The sequence below is a fragment of the Amblyraja radiata genome, chromosome 23 (genome assembly GCF_010909765.2).
Source record: "Amblyraja radiata isolate CabotCenter1 chromosome 23, sAmbRad1.1.pri, whole genome shotgun sequence".
Taxonomy (NCBI): Eukaryota; Metazoa; Chordata; class Chondrichthyes; order Rajiformes; family Rajidae; genus Amblyraja; species Amblyraja radiata.
In genome coordinates, this window is record NC_045978.1 from 1555134 (window position 1) to 1575934 (window position 20801).

At 46.0% G+C, this 20801-nt stretch overlaps 1 protein-coding gene across 3 annotated transcripts in view; it reads left to right on the plus strand.

Moving 5' to 3' along the window:
• Nucleotides 1-20801, plus strand: part of ptprt (protein tyrosine phosphatase receptor type T) — a 588177-nt gene that overhangs the window by 531438 nt on the left and 35938 nt on the right. The window lies entirely within an intron of this gene.

The window sequence follows — 20801 nt, forward strand, 5'->3', positions numbered from 1 at the left end:
GAGCGAAGGAATAGGTGACGTTTCGGGTCGAGACCCGGAAGGGTCTCGACCCGAAACGTCACCTATTCCTACGCTCCATAGATGCTTCCGGGTCTCGACCCAAAACGTCACCTATTCTTTCACTCCATAGATGCTTCCGGGTCTCGACCCGAATCATCACCTATTCCTTCGCTCCATAGGTGCTGCCTCACCCTCTGAGTTTCTCCAGCACTTTTGTCTACCTATCCTTACATACTGCACATTCCTTGCGCTTATTTTAATGTGTTATACTTCCCTCTAATTGCACATCATCAAAAAGAATTGTCTTCCAAAATAGAGAGTCCTGATGTTAGGTTTAAGTGTTTCTGTTCAAGAACTAGATTGGTGCACTAGAATTAGGAAGGAACAGCAGATGCTGGTTTACACCGAAGATAGACGCAAAGTGCTGGAGTAACTCAGCGGGACAGGCAGTATCTCTGGGGAGAAGGAACGGGTGACGTTTCGGGTCGAGACCCTTCTTCAGACTTCAGTCTTGACTCGAAACGTCACCCATTCCTTCCCTCCAGAGATGCTGCCTATCCCGCTGAGTTACTCCGACGTCTTTGGCGCGGCGACTGTACTGTTGGTTGGTAAAGGCACTGTCTTGTCTCGGAGAGCCTCATAACACCGTTTCACCAAGCAGTCACGAGTAGACTTAGTTGCTGGAATTAACCTGATCTGATTTAGAAGATGACTTTCTACCTGATGCTTTGAGAAAGTCTTGTATTTCAATGCTAACGGAAAAGAAGTGAGACCTCAATGAATTGTGACAGTTATGGGCCTGTCCCACTTAGGCAACTTTTTGGGCGGGTGCAGGAGACTCTGCGCTTGCCACATGTTCGCTGGTGGTCTCTGGTGAGTCTCCTTCATGGTCGCGAGGAGTTCCCGCATTCTGGGAACAAGTCGCCGCCTCAGTTTGGTCGCCACAAATTTTTCATCATGTTGAAACATTTTCTGCGACCAGAAATTGGTCACCTTGGAGATAATCGATATTCCTGTAGTCGTGGTGCAGTTGTAGTGGAGTCACCATGTAGTTATAGGTAGTCGTAGGTAGTTTTAGTTAATCACCTTTGCTGACCCGTCATTTTCATTAACTCATTGGGGAAAAAAACTTAAGCAGGAGTTTTCAGAACCAAGGATAACCGACCGGTAATGTTAAATGTCCGCTGAGCTTCACAGCCGTGTATCTCTGGCTTATTAAAAGTTGTCTGGCTGCTTAAAAGTGTCTCCCCCCCTTCTCTCCCCTTTTCTCCCCTTTTCTCCCCTTCTCTCCCCATCTCTCCCCTCCCCCCCCCTCTTCCCCTCCCCCCCTCTTTTAAAGGACTTACTGTACACTGTGCTAGCCGTCTTAATTACAGCGCCAACCTTCCTGTTCATCGCGGTGTGTGTCTGTATCACCTTGGCTTTGCACTGTATGAATTTCAGACAGCGCTCCCCCGCTTGACCTGGCCCCCACCTTTGCGATGTGTGTGTGTGTGTACGTGCGTGCGTGCGTGTGCACGTGTGTGTGTGTGTGTGTGTGTGTGTGTGTTCCACTCTGGCAGTCGCCGTTCCAGTAGCCGGTTTTTCAGGCGAGTGCCGGCAACTTGACAGTCGCCGACAGTCCGCTGAAAAACCGCCCAAGTGGGACAAGCCCATTATTTTACCATTTCCATATTCACCACAGAAGACAAACTTTGGCCATTTGGTGGCAAAAAACAGAGGAATGTTTCTTGGAAGGAGGTATTCTGACTTCAGGTGCAATAGTCTCCCACTAAATGCGCAAACTTAATTACCAATAGACAAGTACACCACCGTTTACTCTCGAAGGTTATTTGATCAGAAAGACCCCAGGAATGGTATATTCTTCAGCAGAGGCAACTACACATAAAAAAGCACACAAAATGCTGGAGTAACTCAGTGGGTCAGGCAGCATCTGTGGAGAACATGGATAGGTAATAATCAGTCAGAAGAGGTGCTGGCCTAAAACATAATCTATCCGTGTTCTACAGAGATGCTGCCTGACTCCTGAATCGTGATGAGTTTCTCTATCACTTTGTGTCTTTTTTTTGACGTTTTGGATCGCGAACCTTCTCCAGACTGGTGGTGGTGGTGGTGGTGGGGTGTGGGGGGGGGGGGGGGTGGTGGGGGTGTGGTGGTGGTGGTGGTGGTGGTGGTGGTGGTGGTGGTGGTGGTGGTGGTGTGGTGGTGGTGGTGGTGGTGGTGGTGGTGGTGGTGGTGGTGGTGGTGTGGTGGTGGTGGTGGTGGGTGGGGGGGAGAGGAGGGGGGGAGGCTGGGGGAGAAATCTGTAAGGGAGGTAAGGGTGGGACAAAGTGATAGGTGGATACAGATGAGATGGGCACCCATTTGTCCCTTTCCCCTCTGGCCCTGTCCCCTTCCACCTATAGTCTCCTGCTCTACCTCACTTATAGAGTCGACGTAACGCTACCTTCGACTGGGTGTTGGTTACAGTGCTACCTCCTGCTTGACCAGCCGCTTCTGGAGGAAGGAGTGCTTGCGTACGGGTCAGTGGGAGTGGACGGGGATGAAAGGGCAGTTGTTGCATCTGCTGAGGTTGCATGGGAAGGTGCGGAGAGCGAGAGAGAGAGAGAGAGAGAGAGAGAGAGAGAGAGAGAGAGAGAGAGAGAGAGAGAGAGCGGAATGGCCTTCGACAGAGATGGACAAGTGAATCAGGGGAGAGTCTAGGGTCTAGGGACAGGGCGCAGTAAGGGCCAGGTAGATTTGTCCGGCAACTCATTAAAAAATGATTTTCGAAGCACTCAGAATGTTGTTCAGCTTCCCCTTTTCCCACATCTCCACCTCCAGCCATTCGCTTTGTCGGGGCGTAAGTGAGATTAATGATTCCATATCTCCACTCCACGCTCTGCTGTGTGTGAGAGTGACGGAGCAGGAGAGCACAATGTCAAAACCAATCCCATCCTTAAACCTTGCTTCAGCGCCGTTGTCGCGACATCGCCATGAGAATGTCCCCAGCCAATTAAACTTTGTTATAAAGTCACAATAATTTAATTGTGCCTCTCGCTGGAAATATTGGCCAATTTTAAAAATCTGACGGACGTGGAATTCAGGGAGAAGAACCAGTTATGGAGGGTTTACATCAAGCAGGGTGTAGACCCTCACCCACAGATCAGATGCACTTTAAACTCTCATGGCTGACTGAAAAAACACCGTCAATCACCACCAATTGTTCTGGCCTTTTCTTACCTCCAGTTCTCTCCCCTCCCCTTTCAGTGTGAAGAAGGGTCCCAACCCGAAACATCACCTATCCATGTTGTCCACAGATGCTGCCTGACCCGCTGAGTTACTCCAGCACTCTGTGAAACGTCACCTATCCATGTTCTCCACAGATGCTGCCTGACCCGCTGAGTTACTCCAGCACTCTGTGAAACGTCACCTATCCATGTTCTCCACAGATGCTGCCTGACCCGCTGAGTTACTCCAGCACGCTGTGAAACGTCACCTAGCCATGTTCTCCACAGATGCTGCCTGACCCGCTGAGTTACTCCAGCACTCTGTGAAACGTCACCTATCCATGTTCTCCACAGATGCTGCCTGACCCGCTGAGTTATGGTGCAGCAGCATCTGTGGAGCTAAGGAAATAGGCAACGTTTCGGGCCGAAACCCTTCTGGAAATAGGCAACGTTTCGGGCTGAAACCCGGAAGGGTTTCGGCCCGAAACGTTGCCTATTTCCTTAGCTCCATAGATGCTGCTGCACCCGCTGAGTTACTCCAGCACTCTGTGAAACGTCACCTATCCATGTTCCCCACAGATGCTGCCTGACCCGCTGAGTTACTCCAGCGTTTTGTGTCTATCTTCTGTCTAAACGAGCTTCTGCCGTGCCTTCCCACACATCAATCTCCCCTAAATGGATTTTGGACTCCATCTCCATGGAGAATTAGCATTAAAAATGTATGATTCTCAACAGCTAAATGATTTATAATTAGTCATATTTCTGGGGGTTTTCGGAAGGATTTTAATTGGACTGGTGTTTTTCTTCACACTTACACTTGGATGAAGGGAAGTGGAGAGAGAACGCAGACAGTCTGGCATCTCTCGACCTTGTTCATCCATTCTGCGGTGGTCCAGACCTGCCCCCAGACCAATGCTTTACTGACTACTGATATTTGCACAGACACCAGGAACTGCAACCTTGATATCTCCACAAACACAAGAACTCAGCGGATCAGGCAGCATTTCTGGGGATAAGGAATCGGTGATGTTTCAGTTCGGAACCCTTCGTCAGAATGTTTGCCTCTTACCGACACTGTTGAGCAAGATGATTTGGTTATTTGTTGGATTTTGCTGTGTGAAGATAATTTGACATATCTCAACTGTGACCACACCTGAGTAAATATTTAATTGGCTGTGAAATGCATTAAGACATCTGGAGACCATGGAAGGCAACTATGTAAATGCTAGTCGTTCCGTCTTTAGGGTATTTGAGGCTTGCTGTTCAGCGTTGTGGATACTCCACCCTGTGGTTGCTGAGACAGAACAAGTAAAACGTCACTTGAAACTTTCAGAGCAGATTGTTAATTAATGAAGTCATTAATGAAGTCAGAATCTTCAATTATTTCCAATCTCTCCAGGGAAAGTTGGGGCTGGATGGAATTTATTATTTGTAATTGTGCGGTGACTCACTTTGACATGTTCCCGATGGTGGGGGAGTCCAGAACCAGGGGCCACAGTTTAAGAATAAGGGGTAAGCCATTTAGAACGGAGATGAGGAAACACTTTTTCACCCAGAGAGTTGTGAGTCTGTGGAATTCTCTGCCTCGGTGGATGCCGGTTCTCTGGATACTTTCAAGAGAGAGCTAGATAGGGCTCTTAAAAACAGTGAGTCAGGGGATATGGGGGAGAAGGCAGGAACGGGGTACTGATTGGGGATGATCAGCCATGATCACATTGAATGGCAGTGCTGGCTCGAAGGGCCCAATGGCCTACTCCTGCACCTATTGTCCATTGCGAGAAAGAGTGCCCCAACTCAACCATCTCGTTGAGAATACGATCACACAAACTCTCATCAAATACAACAGCTAACGTTGGCGTTTGGTTGTGTACGACTCTCGTGTTTATCCAGTGCTAATCTCCCGCTCACTGTGACCAATGCATCTCAACGCCAAAGATGTTTGCCGTGCAACGAACGGGTCACAAGTTTAATCCATCCCCATTGTAACTGGAGCAAGACAAGGAGGTGTTGTTCCTTTTCTTTAAGCAGCTTTCTCCTCTGCCCTGAATTTGTGTCTCTGCGGCTCACAAATCCACAACTGCCTGGAGTGAAAGTTTTTTCCAATCTGCGGAGCTTCTCGCCAAAGATAACAGTTGTTGCAGTATCATCATCCATCTTCTGACTGCTGACAACTGTCTGATTGGTCCCAGTAATCTCCTACCATTCCTAGACGGTTTATTTGAAAGCCCTCGATTTATTAAAGGGCCTGTCCCACTTACCCGATTTTTTTTTCGGCGAGAAAATCCAGCAGCGACCAGAAAAGGTTACGACTCTTTGGGCGACTACTCGCCACCTGCGACTGCGGGGTGATGCCTGTTTGGCGGTGAGTCGTCACCCAAAGAGTCGTACCTTTTTCTGGTCGCCGCTGGATTTTCAACATGTTGCAAATTTTCGGCGACCTGCTGCAACTAATGACGGGTGCCGGCAAGTCGCCGAAAAAATCACATAAGTGGGACAGGCTCTCAGAACCAAAGTATTCCATCAACCTGCCCCTTACGTCTCAGCTTTCTCGTCAACAATAGCCGCTGATGAGCAATCCAGACAGCGTGGACTTCACCCGGTACTCTGCCTCTCGTGGCTAATCCACAAAGTTTTGTTTAGTTTAGTCTGGTTTATTATCATATCGCGTGTTTGATTGTCACATGTACCAAAGCGGAACGATGAAATTATGACTTGTTTATTGTCATGTACCCCGAGGTACAGTGAAAAGCTTTTGTCGCGTATAAACCAGTCAGCGGAAAGACAACACCAGTTTACAATCAAGCCGTCCACTGTGTACAGATATAGGGTAAATGGAATAACGTTTAGTGCACGATAAACGGCAGTAAAGTCCGATTGACATATTCAACGCTGTCCCCAGATCTATTTGCTCACATAACACAAGTATTACCGAGGCCACAGAGTTAAGGACCTGTCCCACTTTCACGACTTAATTCACGAACTCTGCCGAGTTTGTCCTTGACTCATACTCGCAGCATGGACGTCACGAGGTCGTAGGAGGTCGTAGGTAGGTCGTAGCAGGCCGTGATGCTGGTCGTAGGTACTCATGGCATCAAGTAGGTCGGGGCGTTTTTTCTAGCATGATGAAAAATGTCCGCGAGTAAAAAAGGTTGTGAATTAGGTGGTGAATGTGGGACAGGCCCTTTAGGCACATGGACATTGTCTTTAGGTACAATAACAATAATGTGACCCTTATCAATGACTGCCGCCCAGCAGCTCCAACATCAACCACGATGCAATTTGGAAAGATACAGCATGGAAACAAGCCCTTCAGCCCCACAGTGTCCATGCTGACCATCGATCGCCCATTCACACTAGTTCTATGTTATCCCACTTTCTCACCCACTCCCTACACTCTAAGGACAAGTTACAGACGACAAGTTACCGATTAACCTACAAACCCGCACGTCTTTGGGATGTGGAGGAAGCCCACGCAGTCACAGGGAGAGCGTGCAAACTCCACACAGACAGCACACAAGGTCAGGATCCAACCCGGGTCTCTGGCGCTGTGAGGCAGCAGCTCTACCCGCTGCACCGCTTGGAAGATTTGTGCCAATCCTCCGGACAATCTCAACACCCTGTCATTTGCGCAAAGGTCTACGACGGATGCCATGTCTGTGGTGCTACACCCTGGATCACCTGACCATAGGAACTCCGACATCAAGATGCTAATCATTGACTACAGTTCACCCTTCTCTAAGGTTGTCTCTAAACCCCTGACCTTTGCTGTTGGGGCATCCTCTACAAATGGCTTCTGGACTTCCTGTCCGACAGACCTCAGTCGGTCAGAATTGGTTTAAACCGTAGATAGACAGAAAAAGCTGGAGTAAAACTCACACAGTTTCTGGAGAACACTTGCCACCATCAATCTTAAAGCTGTGACAACAAATTGTCATTGTTCCACACAAATCTCCAGCCTAACTGGATCCACAAAGATGCAGAGGCTAGAAGTGGGATTATGTGGATCCAGTTAGGCTGGAGATTCGCGTGGAACAATGACAATTTGTTGTCACAGCTTTAAGATTGATGGTGGCAAGTGTTCTCCAGAAACAGTGTGAGTGGCAGATTGTTGGACGGTGCACCGCTGAGATATTATCCTTGTGAAATGTAATCTAGGAGCTGAGCAGAATTTCTGAGCAGAGAAAATAAAACAACAGCAAACACAAACGTCGGTAGCGATAGCAGGGATTTTATCGTTCACTCCAGAATTGTAAAATGGGTACCGTAGAGTTATAGAGGTGTACAGTGCAGAAACAGGCCCTTCATCCCACCTTGTCCATGCCAACCAAGTTGCCAGACTGGGCTGTGTAGGAAAGAACTGCAGATGCTGGTTTAAATCGAAGGTAGACGCAAACTGCTGGAGTAACTCAGCGGGACAGACACATCTCTGGAGAGAAGGAATGGGTGAAGAAGGGTCTCAACCCGAAACGTCACCCATTCCTTCTCTTAGAGATGCAGCCTGTCCCGCTGAGTTACTCCAGCAGTTTGTGTCTGCCCTATTGGGCCTAGTCAATAGATATTAGGTGTTTAAGAAGGAACTGCAGATGCTGGAAAATTGAAGGTAGACAAAAGTGCTGGAGAAACTCAGCGGGTGCAGCAGCATCTATGGAGCGAAGGAAATAGGCAACCCAAAGGGTTTCGGCCCAAAACGTTGCCTATTTCCTTCGCTCCATAGATGCTGCCGCACCCGCTGAGTTTCTCCAGCACTTTTGTCTACAATAGATAATAGATGCAGGAGTAGGCCATTCAGCCCTTCGAGCCAGCACCGCGTATTCCTTTAAATCCTTCCTATCCAGATATCTGTTCAAATATCTTTTAAAAGTTGTTTTTTAATCACTTCCATAGCTGCCTATGGCAGTTCATTACAGATACGGACCACCATCTGAGTGAAAATGTGGTCCTCAAGCTCCCTCTTCTCACCTTAAGCCAATGCCCTGTGAGGCTGCGAGTGTTCACTTTATCCATGCCCCTCATCATCTTGTACACCTATCCTCTGCTCCATGGAGAAAAGCCCCAGCTTGTCCAACCTCTCCCGATAACTCGAGTCCGCAAGCCCAGGAAGACGTTCGGGTGGATCTCTTCTGCCACCTTTCCAGCCTAATGACATTCTTCTTCTGGGATGGCGGGACTGTCATATGAGGAAAGATTGAAAAGACTAGGCTTGTATTCACTGGAGTTTAGAAGGATGAGGGGGAATCTTATAGAAACACATAAAATTATAAAAGGACTGGACAAGCTAGATGCAGGAAAAATGGTCCCAATGTTGGGCTAGTCCAGAACCAGAGGCCACAGTCTTAGAATAAAGGGGAGGCCATTTAAGACTGAGGTGAGAAAAAACTTTTTCACCCAGAAAGTTGTGAATTTGTGGAATTCCCAGCCACAGAGGCCAAGTCACTGGATGGATTTAAGAGAGAGTTAGATAGGGGCTAGTGGAGTCAAGGGATATGAGCAGAAGGCAGGCACGGGTTACTGATAAGGGACGATCAGCCATGATCACAATGAATGGCGGTGCTGGCTCGAAAGGCCGAATGGCCTCCTCCTGCACCTATTTTCTATGTTTTTATTTTCTATGTTCTAGCTGGGTGAGCAGGAACTGCACACGGAGCTCCAAGTGTGGTCTCACAGCCAGGTTTACACATCGCGACACACTGTAGTGGTTGCAAGGTGGCCAGAGTGGCAGAATTGTAGCAGGATTCTGGTCAAAAGGACTGAACATCTTGAGTCTTATCAATAGGAGCACATTAGACAGATGGATGGATTGGAAGGATTTAGAGGGCTGTGAGCCGGGTGCAGACAAATGGGACTAGCCCAGTAAGTCAACTTGGTCGGCATGGACTAGGTGGGCCGAAGGGCCATGCTGTACAACTCTAGGACAAGCAAAAGCCATTGGTGTACGTGGTTATGGCACATTGACTGGTGTCAGAGGCTTGTGATCAGTTGATTGGCGATTGTACCTGAAGGTACAAACACTGGACTGGATTATTAGAAACATAGAAAATAGGTGGAGGTGTCGGCCATTCAGCTCTTCGAGCCAGCATCGCCATTCAATATAATCATGGCAGATCATCCAGAATCAGTACCCCGTTCCTGCTTTCTCCCCATATCCCTTGATTCCATTGGCCCTAAGACTTTAACTCTCTCTTGACAACATTGAGCATCTTGCTATAATTGCAGGCAGGATCCAGCTTCCTGGTTCCACCATCCATGGGGAGATTGTCTCAACATCTAGACCACTGCAGAGAGATGTCCACCCAGAAATTCATCTTTGGTCATTGGCGTCAAATGGGCTCCACGCCAATAGCTGCGCCTTCGACTCTGCTTCTGAAATTTAGTTCCGTTGAATGGAAGAAATTTCAGAACCAGCTTAAAATTCACAGCCAGCACTACATAGTCATTCAGCACAGCGACCAGGGATGAGTTTCCAGCCAAATCTCTGTCCTGCACTCCAGTTGACCTCAGTGCTGGGGAACATTAAACCCCCTCCTGCACAGTGCAGTCATTCTAAAGTCTTCAATAAAAATTGTACTTGGAGCATAACAAGATTTTAAACACAATACAATCTGTAATAATCAAACCATCGATAAATTAACAATCCCAACACTGGTGTAAAAACAAGCCCCAAGATCCGCAGTTCAAGCAAATACAATCCGTAGAAGTTCATAGTTGAGTCGTGGTTGCTGAGAAGAAGCTGTTCTTGAACCTGGGGGTCACGGTTTTAAGCCTCCTGGACCTTCTTCAAGATGGTAGGACTGAGATGAGAGCATGGCCAGGGTGGTGTGGGTCTTTCATGATGATGTGAGGTAGTGTCTCCAGTAGGTCCCTTCAATGGTGGGAAGGTCTGACAGAGAAATGACCCGATGTGGAAATCATTTAGCGGCAGCTATCAAAATTCTTCAGTTGTCCAAAAGCTTTGCGTACAATGAGTGCATTGAAAGATAGTGCGTATCTCCCCTTCCCACATGCTGCTCCCAGCTGCCTCTTTGGTCTCAGATAAAGGAGGGTAGATGTGTTCTTGGCTATTGATGCAGCCACTTGGAATTGGATTGTCAGAATGTTCGTCTCAGCTCAATTGAAATTTAGGATTGTAAGATAATGGGAGAGTGTACTCTGATGTAATGCACCACAAGGGTTCCCAAAGTGATACATTTTCTCTTTTTTTCCCCTGTTTCATAGCACAAACTGGCTGAGAGAGCAGTATTGGTCGACAATATCACTGTATCCTCCAACCCTGGTGGGACTGTAGCTTTCCGTAATGACAGGAATGAATGGGGAAAAGAAGAGAATGTTTTTGGCTTTGGTTGTAAAACCATTCAACTGTGCGCTTACATTGTGGAGCATTTAGATTGTTCTCAAAAGCAAAGTCATTAAAACCGGACATTATTTCATGGAGCATGTCTTGAATCTTGGAGAATATTGTGTGAGTTATAAAAATAGATGTCGTTCCGATGCGACGAGATCTTTGCATTTGCCACAAAACAGCCCTAAAGATCACCAAAAAAAAAAAGTGCTATTGATTCGCAGGCCAATATCATTTTGCACAGTTTTTCAGTATTCTGGGAGATAGATGTCTTGGCACTGAACAAACTGTCCCTTTACAGAGCCTGAGATACCTCCTCCTCACACGATAAATCTCCATCAATATTGGATTGTTGAAGCATGATTATCAAACAGCACGTCATTAACAAAATGATAGATGATCAATATTAATTACTCTGTCAAATCTGCAACTGCTTGCAACTGTTGCAATTAAGTATGCATTATTTGTGTGTGTATATATTATGTAATTTAGCAACGCGGCAGCTTTGATTAATTAGATGATCTAACTATTTCACAGATCACTTTAATTCAGACACTGTTCAATATGTAATCACTTAATGAAATGACACTTTGAGCCTGCGTGTTATTTTGCGTGTATTATCGTTTGTGTGTGTGTGTGTGCGCGCACATGTATGTGTGTGTAAGTAGTCTGTTAAATGTATCTTCAAACTGTGCAGTGCAACGTGTTATTGTGCATGTTTCTATATGAGCCCAACACTTGTGTTTTGTATGTTATACTGGATTTAGAAAATAAAGCTCATTGACTCAATGAAACATTCTAATCAATCAACAGGGACAAAATAGTGATGTCATCTTGTTTTGCTTGCGCTTGGGGCCTTGTCACTAAACTCAGTGGCCGTTAGATTAATTATCTGGAATCTTAATGGGTTCGGTGCTGACACTTGTGAAATTAATTAATTTTAATTGAAAATTTAGTTAAGCCAGGACAAAACAAGGCAACTTCAGTTTTGCGGACATCTTAACTGTTGATGGAGTTGGCATCCACAAACTATGCGACTGTCAAATACTCAACTTCAACTATTTGCTCCAATTTTGGACTAAAACGCAAAATTTTGTTAAGTGAACAGACTTGTACCAAAGCATCACGCCTTTTCATAAGTTCTAGGAACAGAATTTGGCCATTCGGCCCATCAATTCTACTCCGCCATTCAATCATGGCTGATCTATCTTTCCCTCTCAACCCCATTCTCCTGCCTTCTCCCCATAACCCCAGACACCAGTACTAATCAAGAATCTGTCAATCCCCATGCCTTGTCTTCCCCTGAGGTTAGATGATGAGATCTCACTGAGACCTCATCCATGTTCACAATCCATGGAAGTAGCATTGTGCGTCGCTCTGTGACTCTCATCCAAAAACAAAGATCTGAAATAGACAATAGGTGCAGGAGTAGGCTATTCGGCCCTTCGAGCCAGCACCGCCATTCAATGTGATCATGGCTGATCATCCACAATCAGTACCTCGTTCCTGCCTTCTCCCCATATCCCCTGACTCCGCTATCTTTAAGAGCCCTATCTAGCTCTCTCTTGAAAGTATCCAGGGAACCGGCCTCCACCACCCTCTGAGGCAGAGAATTCCACAGACTCATAACTCTCTGTGAGAAAAAGTGTTTCCTCGTCTCCGTTCTAAATGGCTTACCCCTTATTCTTTAACTGCCTCTAGCGTGTCCAAACCCTTACCAATCTTATATGTTTCAATGATCTCATCCTTCTAAACTCCAGAGTGTACAAGCCCAGCTGCTCCATTCTATGATATGATGACTATGATATAGTTGGGATCACGGAGACATGGCTCCAGGGTGACCAAGGCTGGGAGCTGAACATCCAGGGATATTCAATATTCAGGATGGATAGAGAGAAAGGAAAAGGAGGTGGGGTAGCGTTGCTGATTAGAGAGGAGATTAACGCAATGGAAAGGAAGGACATTAGTTTGGAGGATGTGGAATCGGTATGGGTAGAGCTGCGAAACACTAAGGGGCAGAAAACGCTGGTGGGTGTTGTGTACAGGCCACCTAACAGTAGTAGTGAAGTTGGAGATGGTATCAAACAGGAAATTAGAAATGCGTGCGACAAAGGCAAAACCGTTATAATGGGTGACTTCAATCTACATATAGATTGGGTGAATCAAATTGGCAGGGGTGCTGAGGAAGAGGATTTTTTGGAATGTATGCGGGATAGTTATCTAAATCAACATGTAGAGGAACCAACGAGAGAGCAGGCTATTTTAGACTGGGTATTGAGTAATGAGGAAGGGTTAGTTAGCAGTCTTGTTGTACAAGAGTGACCATAATATGGTTGAGTTCTTCATTAGGATGGAGAGTGACATTGTTAATTCAGAAACAATGGTTCTGAACTTAAAGAAAGGTAACTTTGAGGGTATGAGACGTGAATTGGCTAAGATTGACTGGCAATTAATTCTAAAAGGGTTGACGGTGGATATGCAATGGAAGACATTTAAAGACTGCATGGATGAACTACAAAAATTGTTCATCCCAGTTTGGCAAAAGAATAAATCAGGGAAGGTAGTGCATCCGTGGATAACAAGGGAAATCAGGGATAGTATCAAAGCGAAGGATGATGAGTACAAATTAGCCAGAAAAAGCACCATACTGGGAGAAATTCAGAGACCAGCAGAGGAGGACAAAGGGCTTAATTAGGAAAGGAAAAATAGATTATGAAAGAAAATGGCAGGGAACATAAAAACTGACTGCAAAAGTTTTTATAGATATGTGAAAAGAAAGAGATTAGTTAAAACAAATGTAGGTCCCTTGCAGTCAGAAACAGGTGAGTTGATCATGGGGAACAAGGATATGGCGGACCAATTGAATAACTACTTTGGTTCCGTCTTCACTAAGGAAGACATAAATAATCTGCCGGAAATAGCAGGGGACCGCGGGTCAAAGGAGTTGGAGGAATTGAGTGAAATCCAGGTTAGCCGGGAAGTGGTGTTGGGTAAATTGAATGGATTAAAGGCCGATAAATCCCCAGGGCCAGATAGGCTGCATCCCAGAGTACTTAAGGAAGTAGCTCCAGAAATAGTGGATGCATTAGTAATAATCTTTCAAAACTCTTTAGATTCTGGAGTAGTTCCCGAGGATTGGCGGGTAGCAAACGTAACCCCACTTTTTAAGAAGGGAGGGAGAGAGAAAACGGGGAATTACAGACCAGTTAGTCTAACATCGGTAGTGGGGAAACTGCTAGAGTCAGTTATTAAAGATGGGATAGCAGCACATTTGGAAAGTGGTGAAATCATTGGACAAAGTCAGCATGGATTTACAAAAGGTAAATCATGTCTGACGAATCTTATAGAATTTTTCGAGGATGTAACTAGTAGCGTGGATAGGGGAGAACCAGTGGATGTGGTGTATCTGGACTTCCAGAAGGCTTTCGACAAGGTCCCACATAAGAGATTAGTATACAAACTTAAAGCACACGGCATTGGGGGTTCAGTATTGATGTGGATAGAGAACTGGCTGGCAAACAGGAAGCAAAGAGTAGGATTAAACGGGTCCTTTTCACAATGGCAGGCAGTGACTAGTGGGGTACCGCAAGGCTCAGTGCTGGGACCCCAGCTATTTACAATATATATTAATGATCTGGATGAGGGAATTGAAGGCAATATCTCCAAGTTTGCGGATGACACTAAGCTGGGGGCCAGTGTTAGCTGTGAGGAGGATGCTAGGAGACTGCAAGGTGACTTGGATAGGCTGGGTGAGTGGGCAAATGTTTGGTAGATGCAGTATAATGTGGATAAATGTGAGGTTATCCATTTTGGTGGCAAAAACAGGAAAGCAGACTATTATCTAAATGGTGGCCGACTAGGAAAAGGGGAGATGCAGCGAGACCTGGGTGTCATGGTACACCAGTCATTGAAAGTGGGCATGCAGGTGCAGCAGGCAGTGAAGAAAGCAAATGGTATGTTAGCTTTCATAGCAAAAGGATTTGAGTATAGGAGCAGGGAGGTTCTACTGCAGTTGTACAGGGTCTTGGTGAGACCACACCTGGAGTATTGCGTACAGTTTTGGTCTCCAAATCTGAGGAAGGACATTATTGCCATAGAGGGAGTGCAGAGAAGGTTCACCAGACTGATTCCTGGGATGTCAGGACTGTCTTATGAAGAAAGACTGGATAGACTTGGTTTATACTCTCTAGAATTTAGGAGATTGAGAGGGGATCTTATAGAAACTTACAAAATTCTTAAGGGGTTGGACAGGCTAGATGCAGGAAGATTGCTCCCGATGTTGGGGAAGTCCAGGACAAGGGGTCACAGCTTAAGGATAAGGGGGAAATCCTTTAAAACCGAGATGAGAAGAACTTTTTTCACACAGAGAATGGTGAATCTCTGGAACTCTCTGCCACAGAGGGTAGTCGAGGCCAGTTCATTGGCTATATTTAAGAGGGAGTTAGATGTGGCCCTTGTGGCTAAGGGGATCAGAGGGTATGGAGAGAAGGCAGGTACGGGATACTGAGTTGGATGATCAGCCATGATCATATTGAATGGCGGTGCAGGCTCGAAGGGCCGAATGGCCTACTCCTGCACCTAATTTCTATGTTTCTATTCTCTCAGCATATGAGAGTTGAGTTAAAACGCCTCTATACATTCACCCCTCAGCCTCCTGTGCTCCAAGGATTAATGTCTGCCCAACCTCTTCCTCAAGCGCTGACAACATCCTCATAATCTTTGCACACTCTCAGCACAGTGACGAAGCAGTAGAGTTACCCTGTTATGATGCCAGAGTCCCAGGTTCGATCCTGACCAGGGGTGTTGTCTGTATGGAGTTTGTACGTTCTCCCTGTGACAGCGTGGGTTTTCTCCGGGTGCTCTGGTTTCCTCCCACCCTCCAAAGACGTACAAGTTTGTAGGTTAATTGGCTTCAGTAAAAATTGTAAATTGTCCCCAGCATATGGGGTGATCGCTGGTCGGCATGGATTCGATGGGCTGAAGGGCCTGTTTCTATGCTGTATCTCTAAAATCCAAAATCTAAAATAAAGTTGAAAGTCTTTCCATCTTGATGGCACCCATTGACTAAAATCCCATCTCGTCCTAAACTTATACTATCTAGTTCTTGATTCCACTATCAAGGGGAAATGGCTCGATGCATTCACCTTGTCTAGTCCCCTCATGATTCACTACACCTAACACCATGGCCAATAGCTTCCTATTTCTGACCCTTGGAGCCATGTGGAAGTTCTGCTCTCTCATTTATTTCATGACTAATCTGTCCCGAAGGATGATCTAGTTCTCTTCATCTCGATTGCGTTTGTTCCATTAATTTAATCTTATAGCCTGTCACATGTTGTTCCCAAGGTATGCCTTCTATTGCTCAACTAAGTAGAACATAATGTGCATCTAAGTGAGCCGTAACAAAGTTCTGAACGGCATGAAAGGAAGGTCATAAGAAAAGTCTTGTCGAGTTGCGAGGATCTTTCAACCTACATGGCTCTGTTGGTTTTATGACATAAAACCATTTGAAAAACTAACATCAGAGAAACATGGGAACAGAAATGCCTGATCAAAAGGAGTGAACAAGATGAGAAACTCCTTGCAGAAGCAGGGATTCAGACGTGTGGGCTGTGATGCTGTCAGTTCTGCTTCTCACTCGAACAATGCTTTGTTCTTTAAAGTGATTGGCGGGGAAACATTGAAATGCAAAGAGTCACGGATTAAAGCCGAGCTGGCCACGTGGTGGGTCCATGCCATCTTTGTCCGACCTTCAGCATGGGGGCGGCACAGTGGCGCAGCGGTGGAGGTGCTGCCTCACAGCGCCAGAGACTTGAGTTCCATCCTGACTGTGGGTGCTTTCTGTATGGAGTTTGCACGTTCTCCACTCGACAGCGTGGGGTTTCTCCGAGTGCTCCGGTTTCCTCCCACATTCCAAAGACAGATTTGTAGGTGAATGGGCTTCTGTAAGTTGCCCCTAGTGTGTAGGATAGAACAAGTGTACAGGGTGATCGCTGGCAGGCACGGACTAGGTGGGCCGAAGGGCCTGCTTCCATGCTGTATCTCTAAAGTCTAAAGTAAAGTCTAAATCAAGAAAGGATTTTCGTACAAGCACAACATACAAGACGTGGCATGTGTCAGCGTGCCGACACTGACACTGATACCCAGCTACTCACAGCAACAGGAGATTTAGCCAATGCAAACCGACAGTCATCATCTCCTACATGGCAGGAACTCTGAGAGGAGTGTGCAACTTCATGTTGGTGGGTTCAATCAGACTATGTGGTTTAGAGTAATTATTGTCACATTCACCAAAGTACAGGGAAATGCTTTGTTTAGCATGCCGTCCTAACAGATCCGATAATATTGTGCATCAAGTCAAACTCAAGCACAATAGGCAGAGCAAAGGGGAAGATACAAAGTGCGGAATGTAGTTCTCAGCATTGTAGCGCATCAGTTCCAGAGACAAAGTCATTGGACTTTGGAGGTGAATGGTGGTGGAGGTGGAGGTGAATCAGACAAACCCTACATCTCAGGTAGACAAAAGTGCTGGAGAAACTCAGCATGTGAGGCAGCATCTACGGAGCGAAGGAAATAGGCAACGTTTTGGGCCGAAATGTTGCCTATTTCCTATTTCCTATTGCCTATTTCCTTTGCTCCATAGATGCTGCTGCACCCGCTGAGTTTCTCCAGCACTTTTGTCTACCTTCGATTTTCCAGCATCTGCAGTTCTTTCTTGGACCCTACATCTCACTGGGCAGGGAAGACCAGTTACTAGGCTGAAGATCTAGCATCTCCAATGGATGATGAGATTGGAGGTGGTTACAGAGAGGGTGGGGTGGGGGGGGGGGGGGGAGTTGCAATGGCTGCGAGACAGATTAACTTAGAAGGTTTGGTCTGCAAAACCGGAGACTTCTAGCCCAACAGAGAAGATTGCAGGCCCTTGTCAAAGCAAACCCCTGACCAGAGGCTCAGGTAAGGTGCTCGCACACATGACGGCCTTCAGCTGCATTGTAGAAGCTGCCAAGTGTCTTTCTGTCCAATGTTGCTCACATCTAGGCACCTCAACACACAGCTGATGCCAAGCAACTTCCCATTACAACTCAAAGGCACGAGACACATTTCGTGATCGATTTTTCACTTCAAATATATGACCGAGCACTTAAAAAATATTAAACAGGCTTTGAACTTTTTTAGCTGGTGACATAGGTCCAAATTCAGTCTGAAGGATTACTCAAGATTCAAGAGAATTTATTGTCATGTGTCCCAGATAGGACAATGAAATCCTTGCTTTGCTTCAGCACAACAGAACATAGTAGGCATGACGACAGAATAGATCAGTGTGTCCATATAACATTATATAGATAAATACACACATGAATAAATAAACTGATAAAGTGCAAATTAACAGATAATGGGCTATTAATGTTCAGAGTTTTGTCCGAGCCAAGCTTAATAGCCTGATGGCTGTGGGGAAGTAGCTATTCCTGAACCTGGTCGTTGCAGTCTTCAGGCTCCTGTGCCTTCTATCTGAAGGTAGCAGGGAGAAGAGATTGTGGCCAGGATGGTGTGGGTCCTTGATGATACTGCCAGCCATTTTGAGGCAGCGACTGCGATAGATCCCCTCGATGGAAGGAAGGTCAGAGCCGATGATGGACTGGGCAGTGTTTACTACTTTTTGTAGTCTTTTCCTCTCCAGGGCGCTCAAGTTGCCGAACCAAGCCACGATGCAACTGGTCTTATGAATTGTGATCAATTTAAATAATAGATCACTTATCTTTTTAGTCTATTTTGCTTTCTATGACAGGAGCAATTGTTAACTGTAAACAACACAATGGCCAATCCTATCACCAACCCACCAATGATCATGGGAGACCGCTCGATGTCCGCATCAAGTGATTAATTCTCAGTCCACGCAAGATTTGAACTTTATTATTAAATGAAAATCAGTGAATCTTGGCAAATTAATGAGATCAATCAGTCTGAAGAAGGGTCCCGACCCGACACGTCACCTATCCATGTTCTCCACAGATGCTGCCTGACCCGCTGAGTTACTCCAGCACTCTGTAAAACGTCACCTATCCATGTTCCCCAGAGATGCTGCCTGTCCCGCTGAGTTACTCCAGCACTCTGTAAAACGTCACCTATCCATGTTCTCCAGAGATGCTGCCTGACCCGCTGAGTTACTCCAGCACTTTGTGTCCTTTTGTGTATCCCAGCATCTGCAGTTCCTTGTTTCTAATTTATAACACATCAGTCCCCTACAATCTGCGCGGAGTTTGTACGTTCTCTCTGTGACCTGTGTGGGTTTTCTCCGGGTGCTCTGGTTTCCTCCCACACTCCAACTTTATCCCCCCCATGAGTTTATATACCATCACACAATCTCCCCTCAGCCTCCTGTGCTGCAAGGATTAATGTCTGCCCAACCTCTTCCTCAAGCGCTGGCAACATCCTCGTAAACCTCTGCACACTTACAGCACAGTGTCACAGCAGTAGAGTTATGGCACCAGAGACACAGGTTCGATCCTGACATGGGGTGCTGTCTGTACGGAGTTTGTAAGTCCTGCCTGTGACCGTGTGGGCTTTCTCCGGGATCTCCGCTTTGCTCCCACACTCCAAAAATGTGTAGATTTGTAGGTTAATTGGCTTCAGCAAAAATTGTAAATTGTCCCTAGTATGTAGGATAGTGCTTGTGTATGCGGTGATCGCCGGTCGGCACGGAGTTGGTGGGCCGAATGGCCTCTAAAGTCTAAAAGTCGAAAGTATCAATGCAATAACTTCGGATAGAATTCCTGCTATAATTAACTTTCTCTCCAGACATGTGTATTAACTGAGAACCTTTACCCACTCATCCCCACTCACAATAAGAGCAACAATTTCTTCATCTAAGCTACTTAAAATTAATATTGGAATATATAATATGCACAAAACATTAATATAAACAGGCAGGCAATGTCATAAGTTTCAAGGTAATGCAGCAATTAGATAGCTAATAATTGATTCTATCCTCTGGACATATATGGAGCTGTGATCAATCATCAGTGGTGGTTATGATCATATGCATTGATCTATGTATCTGCTCACAACGGAGCATTATAATGAGGCAATAAGTGCTAATGCACGGACAAGAGGTCATATTTCAATCAGAAATATTAAGAAAGATTGGAGCGGCTGGGCTTGTACACGCTGGAGTTCAGGATGAGAGGGGATCTTATTGAAACACAAGATTATTAAGGGTTTGGACACGCTAGAGGCAGGAAACATGTTCCCGGTGTTGGGGGAGTCCAGAACCAGGGGCCACAGTTTAAGAATAAGGGGTAAGGCATTTAGAACAAAGAGGAGGAAACACTTTTTCACCCAGAAAGTGGTGAGTCTGTGGAATTCTCTGCCTCAGAGGGCGGTGGAGGCTGCTTCTCTGGATACTTTTAAGAGAGAACTTGATAGGACTCTTAAAGATAGCGGAGTCAGGGGATATGGGGAGAAGGCAGGAACGGGGTACTGATTGGGGATGATCAACCATGATCACATTGAATGGCGGTGCTGGCTCGAAGGGCTGAATGGCCTACTCCTACACCTATTGTCTATTGCCTATTGTCTAAATAGGATATGTACAAAGAAATCCAGGCATATAATAGACAGGTACATACATAGAAACATAGAAACATAGAAAATAGGTGCAGGAGTAGGCCATTCGGCCCTTCGAGCCTGCACCGCCATTCAATATGATCATGGCTGATCATCCAACTCAGTATCCTGTATACTGTACAGTATACTGTAGATAGGTAGATGGATAGGAAATTCCTTCTCTCCAGAGATGCTGCCTGTCCCACTGAGTTACTCCAGTATTTCATGTCCACGTAGACAGATACATAGTTAGGAAACGTTTGGTGGGATGTGGACCAAACACGGGCAGGTGGGACTAGTGTGGAAGGGGCATCTTGGTCAACAAGGGCAAGTTGGGCCGAAGGGCCTGTTTCCACACTCTGTGACTCTAAATGTACGAGGACAATGCAAACACGATATGAGGTGAAGCCTGATGGGACAAATGGTTTGTTATTATGCTGTAATTTTTGATATTATGTGCTTGCTTTCTAATAGGATTATGGGTCATGTTACACTAATATAAGTTAATTTAACCCCAAACAAAAGAAAACAGTTTTGGAGGCAGCGGGTGCTGGAGAATGTACGTTATGAACAAGGGATTAAGGGGGCAGAATAACACAGTTTGGGGGCGCATGTAGGATCTGTAGATGCTGGTTTCAACCGAAGATAGACAC